The sequence below is a fragment of the Pristis pectinata genome, chromosome 29, assembly GCF_009764475.1.
Source record: "Pristis pectinata isolate sPriPec2 chromosome 29, sPriPec2.1.pri, whole genome shotgun sequence".
In the NCBI taxonomy this organism is placed as follows: Eukaryota; Metazoa; Chordata; class Chondrichthyes; order Rhinopristiformes; family Pristidae; genus Pristis; species Pristis pectinata.
The window spans coordinates 18,423,017-18,440,862 of NC_067433.1; positions in this window are offsets into that span (position 1 = coordinate 18,423,017).

A 17,846-nucleotide genomic window follows, 5' to 3' on the forward strand; every position below is an offset into this window, starting at 1 on the left:
TACAAAAGCCTGCGAGCACATACCACCAGACTCAAGGACAGCTTCTATCGCACTGTTATCAGACTCTTGAACGGACCTGTCATACCCAGAAATATGAACTCTTGATCTTCCAATCGGAATTGGAATTGGTTTATTATTGTCACTTGTACCAACATAGAGTGAAAAACTTGTCTTGCATACTGTTCGTGCAGGTCAATTCATTACACAGTGCAGTGAGGCAGTACAGGGTAAAAACAATACAGAATGCAGAGTAAAGTGTCACAGCTACAGAGAAAATGCAGTGCAGGCAGACAATGAGGTGGTGAAGGGTCATAACGAGGTAGACTGTGAGGTCAAGAGTCTATCTTATCATACCAGGGGACCGTTCAATCTACCTCTTTGTGGTCCTTGCACTTTATTTGTCCACCTGCACTGCACTTTCTCTGTAACTGTAACACATATTCTGCATTCTGTTTTCTTTTTACTACCTCAATATACTTATGTATGGCATGATCTGTCTGGATGGCACACAGAACAAAAACTTTTCACTGCATCTCGGTACCTGTGATAATAATAAACCAATACTCAGACTGAGAACGTTTCTGCGCAAAAGGTATCGAAATTACTGGCTGCAAACATTAGGAAAAGCAGAAAGTTCTGAGAATGTTCAGCAAGTCAGCAGCATTTGTGGAGGGAGAAGCGTGTTTACATTAAGCGTGCAAATGTTGGAATGAGGAGGAGCTGGTAATAGCTCATCAAACCTGCTCCATCAGTCCTTAAGATTGTGGCTGATTTGACTGAAGATTCAACAGCATTGTCAACTACCTCCTAGTAACCCCTCCCTCATCAACAATCTACCTCCCTCTCTCTTAAAAAATAATCAAAGACTCTTCTTCCATCGCCCTTTGAGGAAGAGTTCCAAAGATTCACAACCTTCTGAGAGAAAAACATTTCACCTCTTCTCTGTCTTGAATGGGATAGCCTTTATTTTTAAAGAGTGACCTCAGTTCTAAATTCTCCCACAAGGAGAAACATTCTCTCCACATCCACCCTGTTGAGAACTCTTGGGATCTTGTATGTTGTATCCATCTTGTATCTCGTATCCCTCTCACTGTTCTAGACTCCAGCAGATACATAGAAACATAGAAAACCTACAGCACAATTCAGGCCCTTCAGCCCACAAAGCTGTGCCGAACACGTCCTTACCTTAAAAATTACTAGGCTTACCCATAGCCCTCTATTTTTTCTCAGCTCCATGTACCTATCCAAAAGTCTCTTAAAAGACCCTATCGTATCCGCCTCCACCACCGTTGCCGGCAGCCCATTCCACACACTCACCACTCTCTGAGTAAAAAACTTACCCCTGACATCTCCTCTATATCTACTCCCCAGCACCTTAAACCTATGTCCTCTTGTGGCCACCATTTCAGCCCTGGGGAAAAGCCTCTGACTATCTACCCAATCAATGCCTCTCATCATCTTATATACCTCTATCAGGTCCCCCCTCATCCTCCGTCGCTCCAAGGAGAAAAGGCCGAGTTCCCTCAACCTGCTTTCATAAGGCATGCTCCCCAATCCAGGCAGCATCCTTGTAAATCTCCTCTGCACCTTTTCTATGGCTTCCACATCCTTCCTGTAGTGAGGTGACCAGAACTGAGCACAGTACTCCAAGCGGGGTCTGACCAAGGTCCTATATAGCTGCAACAATACCTCTCGGCTCCTAAATTCAATTCCCCGATTGATGAAGGACCCCAAGATACAAGCCCAGCTTGTCCAACCTTTCCTCCCAGTACAGCCTGCCCATTCTAGGTACCAGTCTAGCAAACCTCCAGCGAACTGTCTCCAACACTTAACATCCTTCATAGAGTCAATACAGCACAGAGAAAGGCCCTTTGTCCCAACTGGTCCATACCGACTAAGACTCCCATCTAAGCTAGTCCCATTTGCTTGTGATTGGTTTATACCCTTCTAAACCTTTCCTATCCATGTACCTGTTCAACTACCTTTTAAACATTGTTAATGAACCTACCTCAACCACTTCCTTCGGCAGCTCATTCCATATACTGACCACCCCTGGGTGAAAAAGTTGCCCCTCAGATTCCTATTAAATCTCTCCCCTCTTGCCCCAAACCTATGTCCTCCAGTTATTGATACCCCAACCCTGGGAAAAAGACTGTGTGCATCCACCCTATCTATGCCCCTCATGATATTATACACCTCTATAAGGTCACCCTTCATCCTCTCATGTGCCAATGAATAAAGTTCCAACCTGCTCAATCTCTCTCCATTACTCAGTCCCTCGAGTCCTGGCAACATCCTCGTAAATCTTCCTTTAAGTAAGTATACAAAGTACTCCAAAATGGTCTCACCAGTACCCTACATGACTGAAGCATAACCTCCCTACTTTTGTATTCAATTCCCAATACACACTAACACTTGTTAGCTTTCCTCATTACTTGCTGTACCTACATTTGGGGGAATCATACACTAGGGCATCCAGATCCCTCTGGATCTCAAAGTCTCCAATCATCCATATATTTTTTATTTTTCCTGCAAAAATGAATAATTTCACATTTTCTCACATCATTTGCCAGAACTTTGCCCACTCACCTAACCTATTTATATCCCTTTGCAGCCACATGTCTAACTCGATGACCTTCTGGTGAAAATCTGTAGTGTGAGGTCAATGGGACGGTGGACTGCCAGGGACCGTGGTCAATTAGTTTGGTGGAAACAGCAAAGTAAAAAGCTGCCAATGTTGAAAATCTGAACTAAAAACAGAGAATTTTAGAAATGCTCAGCAGGTAAGTCAGCATCTGTGGAGAGTGAAATAAGGAGAAACAATCTAACGTGTCATGTCAATGTCTTTTCATCATGGTGGAAAGCTGTCCCAAATGTTCCTACTCCTTCGGATCCACCAGCAGTGCTGAAAAGATACATCTGTTGGGTCTTACAGTTTCCCACCTCTCTTCCTCTGCCAACTTTTCCAAACCCTGGGAAACACTTAGCAACCTTTGAGACTGGAACTCACTTAAGTATTGTAATTGCCTTTAAATTGGAGGCAGTAGGTCCTGGTTTGGACTGTTTTAAGCTTCTTCAATCCCTTTTCCCTCACCTCATTCCTAACTACACTATTCTTACAGGGACTAATTTTTTTTATATATATCTCAGAAACATAATGTGTCCTGAAGGATTTTTGAAAAGGGGAAGGCCTGGATGTGGGGCATCTCTTAGCAATCCTATGTCCCCATTGAGAACTGACTGTCACACCATACAATCAAGTGCCTGGACGGGGTGAAATTTCACAGAAATATAGACAATAGTTCGAGGCACAGTCCAGCCAGGCCTGTGAGCCTCACCATTCAACATGCTGATCCTCCAGTTCATTGTCATTTTCTCCTACTCCTTGATGCCTTTTTCAACCAGAAAAGTATCTGCCCCCTTTTTAAGCATACACAGCCTCTTGGCCTCTACAGCCCTCAGTGATAGGTTGAGCACCCTCTGAGTGAAGAAATTTCCCCTCATTTCAGTCGTACATGCTTTGCTCTATAACCTGAGACTGTAACACCTCACTTTCCCCATCTGGGCAACTGAAAGCACAGGTATGAACGCAATGGACCGAAGGGACTGCAAGTCTCTACACCTTGATGACCTCAGGTAGCAAGGAAAAGCAAGAGAGCAATTTTTGGTCATGCACTTGCCTGTTGGGGGTGAGAAGCCGTGCTCCATCTAGTAAGCAGAAAATGTAGAGAGACCACAGGAACTTCATCTGTCAATGCCAGGACTCCTCCTCCCATCACACTCTGCCCAGAAGGAATAAATTGTGGCAGAGAGAGTTACATCAACTGTCTCACAAATCCCAGATGCATTAACAAAGGGACTTACAGCTGAGATAAGGCCATTTGGCCCATCTAGATCTGACAGAGATTATGCTCCACCCCTCACCTTCTTTGTCTCATCTCAGCACCAGACCCTCCCACCCCCTTCTCCTGTATATACATACCCTGCGTCCCCCTCACTGCACAACTCAAACCCTCACATACATAGAACACAGAACAATACAACACAGGAACAGGCCCTTCAGCCCACAATGTCTGTGCTGACCACAATGCCGAATTCGACGAATCCCTTCTGCATCCACGTGACCCATTTGCTCCATTCCCAGACTGTTCAGGTGCCTATCTAAAAGCCTCTTAAACACCACTACTGTATCTGCCTCCACCACCTCCCCTGGCAGCCCGTTCCTGGCACCCACCACTCTCTGTGTAAAAAACTTGCCCTGCACATCTCCTTTAAGCTTTCCCCCTCTCACTTTAAAACAATGCCCTCTAGTATTTGATTTGATTTAGAATCTAACTTTTTTTTAAAAAAACATTTTTATTTTGTAAATAAATATGTTCTGTAAGTGTAAATTTAACAAGTAGAAAGACAAACCCACTTAGCAAAATGTGATGTCAAGAAGCAGCTATTGTAAACATTTACATTTAAAAAACAGGAAAAATAGGACAAGGAGGTAGTACAGAGTACATTTTGACTGCAACCTCATAACCCTTTCATAACCTTACAGCTCTCCATTAGTTTGGACCTCAAGATTCTCTTTTCTCCCAAAAAGAGTAACATGTGGCCTTGGCAATCCCTGCCTTCGTGTTGTTCAGGTAAATGCCTCTTCACCTCATTTGCCTCCATGTCTGTTCTATAATCTGGTTATTGGTAAGTGGTTTATTATCGTCACATGTACTGTGATACAGTGAAAAGCATTTGTTTGCATGCCATCTAGATAGATCATTCCATACATCAAGGTAGTATAAAAGGAAAACAGAATGCAGAATATAGTGTTGCAGTTACAGAGAAAGTGCAGTGTAGGCACGGTAGTGTAGCGGTTAGTGTAACGCTATTACAGCGCCAGAGACCCGGGTTCAATTCCGGCCGCTGTCTGTAAGGAGTTTGTACGTTCTCCCTGTGTCTGCGTGGGTTTCCTCCGGGTGCTCCGGTTTCCTCCCACATTCCAAAGACGTACGGGTTAGGAAGTTGTGGGCATGCTATGTTGGCGCCGGAAGTGTGGCGACACTTGCGGACTGCCCCCAGAACACTCAACGCAAAAGATGTATTTCACTGTGTGTTTCGATGTACATGTGACTAATAAAGTTATCTTATCTTATCTTAGGTAGACAATTAAGGTGCAAGGGCCATGATGAGGTAGATTGAGAGATCAAGAGTTCACCTTTATCGTACAAAAGGTCCGTTCAAGAGTGTTGAACGACAAGAGTGTTCAAGTGTCCATTCAACAGCAGGATAGAAGCTGTCCTTGAGCCTGGTGGTACGTGCTCTCAAGGTTTTGTATCTTCTGCCTGATGGGAGGGGGGAGGAGAGAGAATGACCAGGGTGGGAGGAGTCCTTGATTATGTTGGCTCCAGACTTGCTTGCAAGCCGGTAAGTGTGGTCTAACCAAGTTTCTTCCATCATTACTTTGCAAGTACACCCACCCTGCCCCCACCATCACCACAGAGTCAAACAGATGGTATTCCTACAAAATAATCCATCCTCACACTGATGTGTCAAAGATTTTTCTTTAATTGTGAATTTCCTTCCAGAGGGAACTTTGGGAAAAGTGTGCAGGAAATTCCAACCTGCGCTGGCCGATGGATGTCCAGCTACTTCTTTATGGGGCAAGGAATTACCCCATTACCCATATCCCCCACCACCCACTGCCCTGTCCCACCCAATTCCCCAGGGTTGGGGAGTCCAAAACTAGAGGGCGCAGATATAAGATAAGAGGGAAGGGATTTAAAAGAGACCTGAGAGGTAACTTCTTTACATAGAGGGTAGTGAGTACCTGGAATGAGCTGCCAGAGGAAGTGGTCGAGGTGGGTACAATTGCAACATTTAAGAGGCATTTGGATAGGTAAATGGAGGGGAGGGACTTGGAGGGTTATGGGCCAAACACAGGCAACTGGGACTAACAGGGAGGATGCTGTGGTCGGCATGGACTAGTTGGGCCGAAGGGCCTGTTTTCGTACCGTAATACTTCATGACTCTGTGAATCTATGACCTTGGGCTTCACATCTTTCCCAATGTGGCAGCAGCCTACATTATCCCTGCCAGAATCACCCAACACAAAGGGTCACGAAGAACCACCATGAGGGTCTTTTACTTCATTGTCAAGATCTGGGCATTGTAAGTAAAGCCAGCATTTATCACCCATCCCTAATTGCCCTTTAGGAGGTGGTGGAGCCACCTCCTGAACCTGCTGCAGTCCTTCCGGTGAATGCTGTTGGCCAGGGAGTTCCAGGAGTTAGACCCAATGACACTGAAGGACCAACCACATATTTCCAAGTGCTGACAGTTCACAGTGGTGGGGAACCTGTAGATGGTGGTGCTCCCATGGTCCTGCTACCTTTGCCCTACTTGGTGGTAGAGGTTGTGGATTTGGGAGATGCTGCAGGAATGAGCTTGGGTGTGTAACTGTAGAATGTGGGGAGAATAAAAATGGGATTAATACAGGAGTCACACAAATGGGTGTTTGATGGTCAGCACAGACTCAATGGGCAGAAGGGCCTGTTTCTGTGCTGTATCTCTCTGTGATTCTATGGTGCACATTGCGGTGCTGGTGGAGAGACAATGTTTAGAGGTGTTTTATAGAGTGCCCAGCAAGTGCACTGTGTTATCCTAGATTGTGAAAGTCGACCCGCACTGTAATAAAGCAAACAACAGCAGAAATAAGAAGCGTACAAAAAGTTCTTTATTGTTTAACACTGGCGGGAGTAGGGGTACATGGAGGAGCAAACAGTCAGTGCTGCTCTTCCTTGCACATGGCCCGACTCAAGGAATACAGGGTGCTAACACACTTAAATACATTGTTCTCCGGTGGGTGTCCACCTAATGCACAGGCATATCCATATTTGGGTATGCTTGACCAGCTCATACTACCATTGGTCAAGCCAAGGCTGCTGTGTGCAGCCAGACAGGTTGACACATCTTTCACAGTTAGTCAAAAACAACCCTGTTTCCTTGTGGCCTTGCAGCTCAGCAGCTCCTTACACCAGCAGATGGCTCAGGCTGTTTACCAGTAGAGAGAGAGAGTAACCCTTTGTTCACCAGAGCTCCCTTCCCATTGTCTTCTACAAGGTGATTTTGAGCTTCTTGAGTGTTCTTGGAGCTACACACGTCCAGGCAAGGCAGGAGCGTTTCCATCACACTCCTGACTTGTGCCTTGTAGATGGGGGCCAGGCCTTGGAGTCACCAGATGAATCACTTACCACAGTAACTGGTAAGACCAGGGCGGATAGTCCTCTGTGCCTCTGCCCCTTCCCTTTGTGCTGAAGCACCTGATACCTATATGTTACCCCATGTCAGCAACAACTAGCGTTTATACGGTGGCTGGGGAAAAGCTGAAAATCCAAAGAGGATTTACAAGAATGTTGCCGGGACTCAAGGGCGTGAGTTTTAGGGAGAGGCTGAGCAGGCTAGGACTTTATTCTTTGGAGCGTGGAAGACTGAGGGCTGACCTTATAGAGGGTGTATAAAATCATGGGGGGCAGCAATAGGGTGAATGCACACAGTCTTTTTCCCAGGGAAAGAGAACTAAAAACTAGAGGGCGTAGCTTTAAGATGAGAGGGGAAAGATTTAAAAGGGATCTGAGGGGCAACTTCTTCATACAGACGGTGGTGGGTATATGGAACGAGCTGCCAGAGAAAGAGATCGAGGCAGGTACAATTACAACATGTAAAAGATATTTAGACAGCTACGTGGGTAGGAAGGGTTTGGAGGGATATGGGCCAAATGCAGGCAAATTGGACTCCCTTACATAGACATCTTGGTCCACGTAGACAAGTTGGGCCAAAGGGCCTGTTTCTGTGCTGTATGTTTATTGCCTCATGAAGGTGTGGTAAGGTGCAGCACCTGAGAAGTTATCGTACAAAACTTGACCCTGAACCAAGTAGGGATGCATTAATGCAGGTTGGCCAAAGAGGTTACAGAGCACCTCAGTGAAGGAAGGGGGAGCGGAGAGGTTTAGGGAGGGGACTCCAGGGCGATAGACCTTGGCAGCTGAAAGGGGAAGCGATTAAAACTGGAGACGTGCAAGAGACCGGAGTAGGTAGAGCAGGGGGTTGGTGGAGCGAGCTCTGTGCCAAATGACTGTCACATTTCCTACACTACAACGGTGACTGCACATCGAAAGACGGTAAAGCACGTCAGCAAATCCCATGGTGGGAAAGGGCACCTTAAAAACACAGGCTCCCTCTTCACCAGTGTCAGAACTGTTCCACGAGATCAAAGCTTTGGTCCCTGTGCTCCCTCTTCTGGCTTCCCATTGGTTGAAGTCTTGCTGTGTTCGCCCGTGAAGGGTGGATCGGGCCAGTGAACACGAGCCAATTCAAGGGACCCTCCACCCCCCATGACCCCACACCCGTTTCGTTCAGGACAATTCACGTGGCGATCAATCCCAAGGCTGCCTCTCGGCTGCAGCGCTGGAGGGTGGGCCTGGAACAGGGATCCTCAGACAGTCCTTGACCTGTGGAGAAACACGTGAATCACCCGGCGCTGTATTCGGTGCAGCGGGGACGACTTCGGTTCCAGGAACATTGAGCCCGAACAGAATCCAATGGTGTGGAGTCCATTGGCAACTCCAAGGTCCTTGGCTCAGAGCAGAGCCTGGAACGGTGCGAGGGGTGGGAGTAAGTCAGAGCATCTCCCCAATGCACAGCCATGGTGGAACGTAAGTGGGCACTGGAAGGGTCCAGACAGTGGATGTTAATGCCCAGGGGAGCAGTGGGGCCAAGCAGTGCAGTGCTGTCTCTGTTCACCTGGGACTGATCAGCTTGTGGAACATTCGTGCTGCTGCTCTGCTCCAGCTCTGTGAGGCTGTGGTTCTACTTACTCTGCTTGAACAGTGTTCCCTGACCCTAAGTTGAATCAACCACAGAGACCCCCCTTCCCCCCTCCCACCGCCAAACAGTGCACGCTTTCCGTTTCCCATGCTAGCTATTATTCTGAATGCAGCTGCCAATTAAGTGCCAATTAGCGCTGAGTTATGGGCAGCTTGAAACTGTGGATTCAAAGCCTCCACAGGCCAGGACTGGGGCCACGTTCCACCCTGGAATCTAAATCATTCACCTTCTCGCAGCGCAAGGAAGCCAGACTTCTCTCGTAAAAGGCCGCTTGCATGGGGGATCTGCTGCAGCCTCTCACAGGATGCTCTCCTGCTACAGGGAGGCTATCGGTAACAGCAGCTACTGATCCAGCTTTACGAGAGGCAGCTGGCACAGTGCGTTGATCCCAGTGCAGGAGAGGCTTCAAAGAATAATCACTGATGTGGGGAACCAGGGACACATTTGTGGCGTTGCACTTCCCAGACACTGGCTACAACCAATCACGTAACGTTTAAGAACATTCTAAACAGGTACTGAGGTTACAAACTAGTTGTTGGGAAGTGGATTAGTATAGATGGGTACTCGATAGTCAGCATGGACGTGGTGGGCTGAATGGCCTGTTTCTGTGCTGTACAGAAGCTTGAAGTCCCACACTGCCAGGTTCAAGAACAGCCACTTCAACTATCCAGTTCTTGAACTAACCAGCATAACCCTAATCTCTACTTCAGTGTAGCAACACTATGACCATGTTGACCACTTGGCACTGCAATGGACTTTGTTTTTTTTGTTCTAATTGTATTCCTTCTTATAAATTTTTTGTATAATTGATGATAAATTACATTTTACTTCCTCTTGTACCTCCTGTACGATAAGATGGATTCCTGTCCTCACAATCAACCTTGCCATAGCCTGGCACCTTATTGTCTGCCTGCACTACACTTTCCCTGTAACTGTAACACAATATTCTGCATTCTGTTATTACTTTTCCCTTGTACTACCTCGATGTACTGATGTGATGAAATGATCTGTATGGATGGCATAACAAAAGCTTTTCACTGTACCTCGGAGAAAACACACCAGTATTCATTGAGGGGTCAGTAGGTGAAAGGGTGAGCAGCTTCAAGTTCCTGGGGGACAACATCTCAGAGGATCTATCCTGGGCCCAATACATTGATGCAACCATGAAGAAGGCATGCCAGCGGCTCTACTTCATTGGGGGTTTGAGGAGATTTGGTATGTCGCAAATTTCTACAGATGTACGGTGGAGAGCATTCTGACTGGTTGCATCGCCGCCTGATATGGAGGCTCCAATGCACAGGATCAAAAGAGGCTGCAGAGGGTTGTAGACTCAGCCAGCTCCATCACGGGCACAACCCTCCCCACCATCGAGGACATCTTCAAGAGGCAGTGCCTCAAGAAGGCGGCATCCATCACTAAGGACCCTCACCGCCCAGGACATGCCCTCTTCATGTTACTACCATTGGGGGGGGGAGGTACAGGAGCCTGAAGACCCACATTCAATACTTCAGGAACAGCTTCTTCCCCTCCACCATCAGATTTCTGAATGGTCCATGAACCCATAAACACTGCCTTGTTATTTTTCTTTTGCACTATTTATTTATTTTTGAAACTTATAGTAATTTTTATGTCTTGCACTGTCCTGCTGTTGCAAAACAACAAGTTTAATGACATATCTCATTGATAATAACCTGATTCTGATGTAACAATAAAAGACCAAATTACCTATTTGTTTTTCTTGTGAGCGTTGTGTATCTGATGCTCTGTGCCTGTGATGCTGCTGTAAGCAAGATTTTCATTGCGCCTGTGCATGAATGTCCTTGTGCATATGACAATAAACTCGAATAGACTTCTATGACCCTATGACACTCCTAACTATCCTGAGGATTGTGTCAACAGCAATAACTTGCATTGGCTCAATGTGCCTCAAGGACAAGAGTGTTCCCCAGTGAGCCCGATCAACGTTAGATGTCTTCATCACAGCAGCTGGAATTTGTAATGAGTGATTGTCCCCTTCCTGTGTCACCTGCCAATCAATTGCTCTCCTGGTTCCTGCTCAATATCTCCTCCCTCTCATGTCGAACATTGAGACGTGAAGCTTGTTGCCCTTGGCACCCAATTGAGAGAATAACTTTATTTGCAACAAATACTGGTGGGGAACATCCCATCAATCTGGATTCTGGGAGTGAACAGATTCCAATCAATATTTTGAAAGAATTGAGCACTTTAAACAATTTTTTCTTGTTCAGCATTTTAAATTTAGCCCTCTGCTCTTCACCCATTCTGACCTTGCTGCCTTTAGTCAACAACAGGCTAGAAAAAAGAAATTAATCTCTCTATCGGGCATTTTTCATACTTCTGGATCCAACGTGGCTTCAGTTGCCTCCATCAGGTCCATGGCACCCATTTTTTCAGACGGTAACGGTTGGCATCGATCCAGCTCTGGTCATTTCTTCCTCTCTTTATTTGCAGAACAGCAGGAATATGCTGCGCCTCTCTTCTCCTGAGGAAAGAGGACTGAGCAGTGACCTGGTTGAAGTCTGTAAAATTAAGAAGGTAGAGGGGTGTGGGGAAAGGCAGAGGTGGGGACCGTCAACATAAGACAATCACCCAGGACTGCAGTCGGAGGTTCAGAGCCCGGTTAGAACGTGGAGCTCGGTCCCACAGTGTAGGTGAATTTAAGGAGGTGGGACAAGGTTTGAGGGAGAGGAGACTGGAGAGTTACACTGCTAGATATAGATGTGGAGGAGGTTCGAAAGGAACATATATGCCAACATGAATAGGTTGGGACGAATGGCCTCATCCTGCATCACATATAAGACTTTGTAATCCATTATCCATGGCCTTTTGCCTTGCCCAATTGTTCCTTTCTTCCAATGAATCTTTCCTGGATTCCTCCAGAACTCTGTCCTTTCCTTATGCCTGATCCTCCCCTCCCTACTTTCACTGCCTTTGTTCCTCTGGGAATCTCTCTGACTTCCATCGGTTCTGATAGCATCTCACCAACTGAAACGTCACCTCTCTTTCTCTCTACACAGACATCAACTCAGCTGCTTAACTTTCCCACAACTTTCTGGTTTTATTTCAGCTTCCCAGCATCTGCAGTATTTTGCTTTATTTTCCCCTGACGTCTAATTTGCGGGAGTCAAGCTCATGGTCTCTTCATCAGATTGGAGTCTCCCCGAACTGGGAGGGGCATCTGCATTGTACAGCCAGCAAGGTCCAGTCGAAGGGGAGGTGAGTCTAGTGCGCAGTGTGACCTGGGTTCCAGCACTGAAACATTGAACTTCCCTCTTCCCAGGCACTGTCGGGCACTGAGATCCCATTGCTCCCCAGGGGCTGTGGGGATGGGACAGTGAGAGGAACGTGGCGAGGCAAGAATGCTGAGATCCAGTCCAATGTAGCGGCAGGAAGTCCACAAAATTCTATCTGCTGTTTCTGGCCTGGAAGCTAGGAAGTGTGTTGAGGACCACTAGCCATTGGGAGCAGGAACAGGGCTTGGAACTGGCTGATAGTAGTGGGGTTGGGCGTTGGTTTGGGATCAGGACTGAAGTCATAACCAGTGCAAGGTGAGAGGAGGCTGAGGGGCCAGTGGGAGAGAGGTGGAGGGGTGGGGACGATCACATTCCTCCTCCTAGCACTGGGCTCAACATCCAGCTGCTTCCCTTTTTCCTGCTGGGGCCTCCTGGGAAGGTTGGCTGAACATCTGGGGCCTCCTGGGAAGGTTGGCTGAACATCTGGGGCCTGGGAAGGTTGGCTGAACATCTGGGGCCTCCTGGGAAGGTTGGCTGAACATCTGGGGCCATTCCCTTTAACCAGCTGTGCCATGGGGGGACTGATTTACATCTGGCAATGGCCTGGAGAGTCGCTGACTCGCCACACAACAAACCGCTTGAGGAACAGTAACAGCCCCCACATGGGGCAGGAAAGGGGAGAGTTCCCCATCCTAGAACATAGTAGGAACAGGCCCTTCAGCCCACCATGCTAACTAAGCTAATGATGCCTAATTAAACTAACCCCTTCTGCTGCACATGGTCCCTACCCCTCCATTCTCTGCACATTCATGTGCCTGTTTAAGAGCCTCTTAAACGCCTCTGTTGTACCTGCCTCCACTGTCACCCTGGCAGCGCATTCCAGGCACCCACCACTCTCTGTGGAAAAAACTTATCCTGCACATCTCCTTTGAACTTACCCCCTCTCACCTTAAATGCATGCCCTCTAGTATTAGACATTTCCACCCTGGGAAAAAGATACCAGCTGTTTACAATATCTATGCTTCTCATAATTTTATAAACTTCTATCAGGTCTTAAAACCTTCAACCCTCTCAACCTGTAACCATCTCCTGCCTGTTATTGGGAGGGAGGGCAGGGTTAATATCAAGGCCAGACAGAAGGATGCAGGGGCAAGACCTACTTTGACTTTGGAAGCTCCCTGTGTGTTGACGCTACAGTGCAGCATTGGGGGAGTGCAGCAGCTGCACAGGTACTGAACGGCTCAGCCAAAACCACCTCTCATGCCATTGAAGATCCCACAGCATGTTTTCAAAACAAGAATTCAAGCTGATGTCTAGACCAAAAATACACCCTTAGCCAAGATACTTGACTGCAGGAGGCCATAATTCTGGGCTCTGGAAATCCCTCTCTGCTTCTCTCCTCATGTAAGACACTCCTTCACACCTAATTCATTCACCATCTGTCCTTAATATATCCTTTGTGCCTCTGAGCCAACCGTTCTTAGATAATATTCCTTTTAAGTGCCTTGAGATGATCTGTTGTGTCAGAGGCATCACATAAGTGGAAGCTGCTGCACATTTGGGACTTGCCTGTGCGCAAATTGGCAGCCAACTTTGTCTGCAAAATAACATTGAAGAGTAAGGCACTGGTTGTAAAGCACATTAGGGACATCTTGGCGATGCGGTACAAATACTTCCTTTCTTCATCACTTAATTCAAATAACATTCAGCCCAGCTCTCCCTGCACCTTGAGCCAGCTGTGTTCTTCAGAGCTCCCAGACTTTGGAAGACCTGTGCTGGTGGAGTAGCTGCTGCTGGAACTGTTGCAGAGACTGCTAGCTCGAAACACGAAGGACGGCCCAGCCGATTCTGCGCCTCCTGTTGACGTTAGTATCTGCTGAAGGTAGAGCAGGGCGGTGAGCTGCATTGCTGTCTGTGTCAATATCATGCTGACAAGTTCTCAATCAGAACATACCTTGATTTCCGCTAAGCTGTGTCAAGGATCCATCAGGAAAGCAGGCTCCAGCCTCCTTCTTTACATTTTTATATTTTCACATGTCCACCCCCTCAATATCTCTGTAATTTTTATCAATAGCAGCAGAATTGTACTAACCTCGTGGCCCAACACATCCCTCACTCCACCATTACTACCAAGCCAGGGGATCAACCCTGGTTCAATGGGAAGTGCAGAAGGGAATGCTGGGAGCAGCACCAGACATAGGCGGCAACTTGGCCAAACTGCAACCCAGCATCGCATTCGTGCTAAACCGCAAAACCAGCACGCAATAGATGAGGTGAGCAACCCCACAGCCAACAGATCAGACCAAAGCTCTGCAGTCCTGCCCCATCCAGTCCTGAATGGTGATGGATAATCAAAACAGTTCCTGGGAGAAGGAGGCTCCAAGATCAGCCCCAACCTTGATGAAGCCGGGGACCAGCTGGGGACAAGGCTGAAACATTCGCAACCATGTTGAGCCAGAAAGGTTGTATGGGTTCTCCACTTCAGCTTCCTCCTGGAATCCCTACTATCACAGAAGCCAGTCTTCCACCCAATTCAATTCACTCCAAGAAAAGTTGAGAGCAGCGAGGTCACAGCACCAGACAACATCCCAGCTGTAGTACTGAGGACCCAGGCTCCAGAACGCTCTGTGCCCTTTGCTAAGCTGTTCCACATTGGCATCTAACCCAACTATGTAGAAGATTGACCAGGTATGTTGTGTGCACAAAAGCAGGACAAATTACCACCCAGTCAGTCTACTCTTAATCACCAGCAAAGTGATGGAAGGTGCCATCGACTGCGCTCTCAAGTGGCACTTACCAATGGTCTGCTCAGTTAGGGTTTCATCAGAATCACGTGTCTCCAGACCCCACACAGCCTTGGTCCAAGCACGGAGCAAAAAACTGAACTCTAGAAGTGAAGTGAGAACAACTGCCATCGATGTCAAGGCAATGTTTGATTGAGTCATATAGTCATAGAACAATCCAGCACGGATACAGGCTCTTTGGCCCAACCAGTCCATGCCAACCATGGTGCCCAACCATATAGTCCTAATTTCCTGCGTTCGGCCCATATTCCTCTAAGCCCCGCCCCTGCATGTACCTATCCAAGTGCTTCTTAAATTAGACTATTGTACCTGCCTTAATAGTATGTGTAAGAAGTGTAAGGATGTTATAAACCCTGGTAAAACTGACCCAAAAGCATCAAGGAGCAAATAGTCCCAATAGTTGCTGTCATACCTCACACAAAGCAAGAACGCTTGTGGTTGGAGGTGAATCATCCCAGCCCCAGGACATTGGTGTAGGAGTTCCTCAGGGCAGTGTCCTGGGCTAGACCAATTTAGGCTGCCTCGCTGCAAGATGAAAGGTGGGGCTGCTCACTGAGCAATGTTCGATTCCACATTCATCTCCTCAACGGCTGTAGTAATCCAGGATTGCCGCAATCCCTGGACAACCAATGGGCATGGACAGAGAAGTGACAAATAACATCTATGCCGCACAAGGGCTCGGCACGGACCATCTCCAACAAGGATGAGTCAGCCACCGATCTTTGATAGTTGAGGATCAATTTGGCCAGAAACCCAACTCAAGCAGTGAGGTAGATACCATGGCTGCAGGTCAAAGGCTGGGGATCCTGCAGTGAGTGGCTCACTCCCTGGCTCCAACATCTACAGGTGAGGATTGTGATGGAATACTCTCCTCTTGCATGGGTGAGTACCGCTCCAACAGCACTCAAGAACTTGGCACCACTTAGGATATTTGATTGGAACCCGATCCACTAAATGGAGAAGCTCTCCACCACCAGCACACAGTGGCTGCAATGTTAACCATCTGCAAAATACACCGCAGTTACTCACCCAGGCTCCTCCGACAGCACCTCCCAAACCCACGGCTTCTTTCAGCAAGAGGAACAGGGGCAGCGTGCGTAAGGCATCACCACCACCTGCGGGTTCCCCTCTAAGTCGTACACCATCCTGACTTGGAAATATATCATCAGTCCTTCATTGTCATTGGGTTAAATCCTGGAACTCCCTCCCCAAGAGCGCTGTGGGAGCACTTTCACCAGAAAGACTGCAGCAGTTCAAGAAGCCAGCTCACTGCCACCTTCTCAAGGGGCAGTTCGGGATGGACAATAAATGCCGGTCTTGCCAATGACACCCACATTATGCAACATGAATAGAAAATTCTGTAGCTGAGAATGTGTGTGTCCAGCAGCATTTCCTGTGTCACACTTCATCTCAGAGAACATGTACATCTCAAAGTATAACAGGAGAAATATTCATAGTTCAGCCTTGCTGCACCAGACGTCCCAACCCCAAAACTGTCCTGACCCTGTCCCACTAACACCCTGATCTCACTCGGGACTGACCCAGGATTTCCTTAAGTTTGGAAGGTGGAACCTTGATCTAACTGGGCAATTTAAAGTGATAATGTGACATTGTGAAGTGGTGATAGATGCTGTGATCAACTGATGTGCCCCAGTCAGCCTCCCAGCTGAATGGAAAACTCAGCATATATCAGAGCATTGGGTCCTTGTCCTATTCTACCTCAATATTAATCCTATTCCCCTGCGATGGTCTTTGCACTCAGTTTTGGTGGGCTGCTTGGGAAGAAATTCTTATAGTTTGGACTTGATATGGTTCACAATCCCATTTACTGAGGCTGGTTGCTTCTATAGACCATGTCCCTCAGCACCTCAAGAACCTGAATTGTCACTCTGAGCGCTCACAGCTGACTTTATTCAATCAAAGTCAGTGCTAGTTGTGTGCGTATCTCCCTCAGCTTTAGCGAGATCCAAACGTGAAGCTTGCAGTTTGCCCAGGGTTTAACAGGAGGAAGAAACAATGCTGGAACTACTCAGCAGGTCAGGCAGCATATGTAGAAAGAAAGAGCAACGAGCTGTTTCTCTCTCTGCAGATGCTGCCTGACCCATATTTCCACATACCCTGTTTTTATTTCAGATATCCAGCATTTTGTGTTTTGGTTAACGTGAGGAAGGGTCTAGCTCACTGCAATCACATTGCAGGAGGGACAACCTGCTCCCTGAAGTGGTTGGAATCAAGGGCATCTGCACTGAAGACCAGGATATTGGCTTGGAGTGGGCATTTACCATTCGCTGCATTTCTGACCTCAGGATGAATCCGCTTTAAATTGTTGAGGTCCAGACTCTGATTATAAAGGAGGATATTTCCTGGACACCTGGTGGTCACACCATACTTTACAACAACATGGAAGGAGGCCATTCAAGCCATTGAGTCAATGCTGGACATCAGTTCAATTCCATCAGTCCCATTCTCTTATTCTCCCTCACATGCCTACCAGCTCTCCCCTGCTGCATTCTCCACCAATTCCCCTACCACTCACCTACACACAGGGGATAATTTACAGCGGCAAATTAACCCCTCAACCTGCATGTCTTTGGGATGTGGGAGAAAACCGGAGAACCTGGGAGAAACCCTTCCGGTCACAGGGAGAAGTTGCAAACTCCATGCAGACAGCACCAGGGGTCAGGATCGAAACCAGGTTTAACAGGAGCTGAGAGGCAGCAGCTCTGACCACTGCCACCTAATGACTGAATCATCTGGTTCTTCTGCAACATTGCTTGAAGGATGTAAACTTACAGTACACCGGGGAGAACCTCCTTACTCTCCTGCAGAGACACATCCTGTGCTAACGTGAGAGGGCAGTAGGGATCTTGGCTTTGTGTCCAGACAAATGGCAGCCCCTCCCAATGATATAAAAATATCG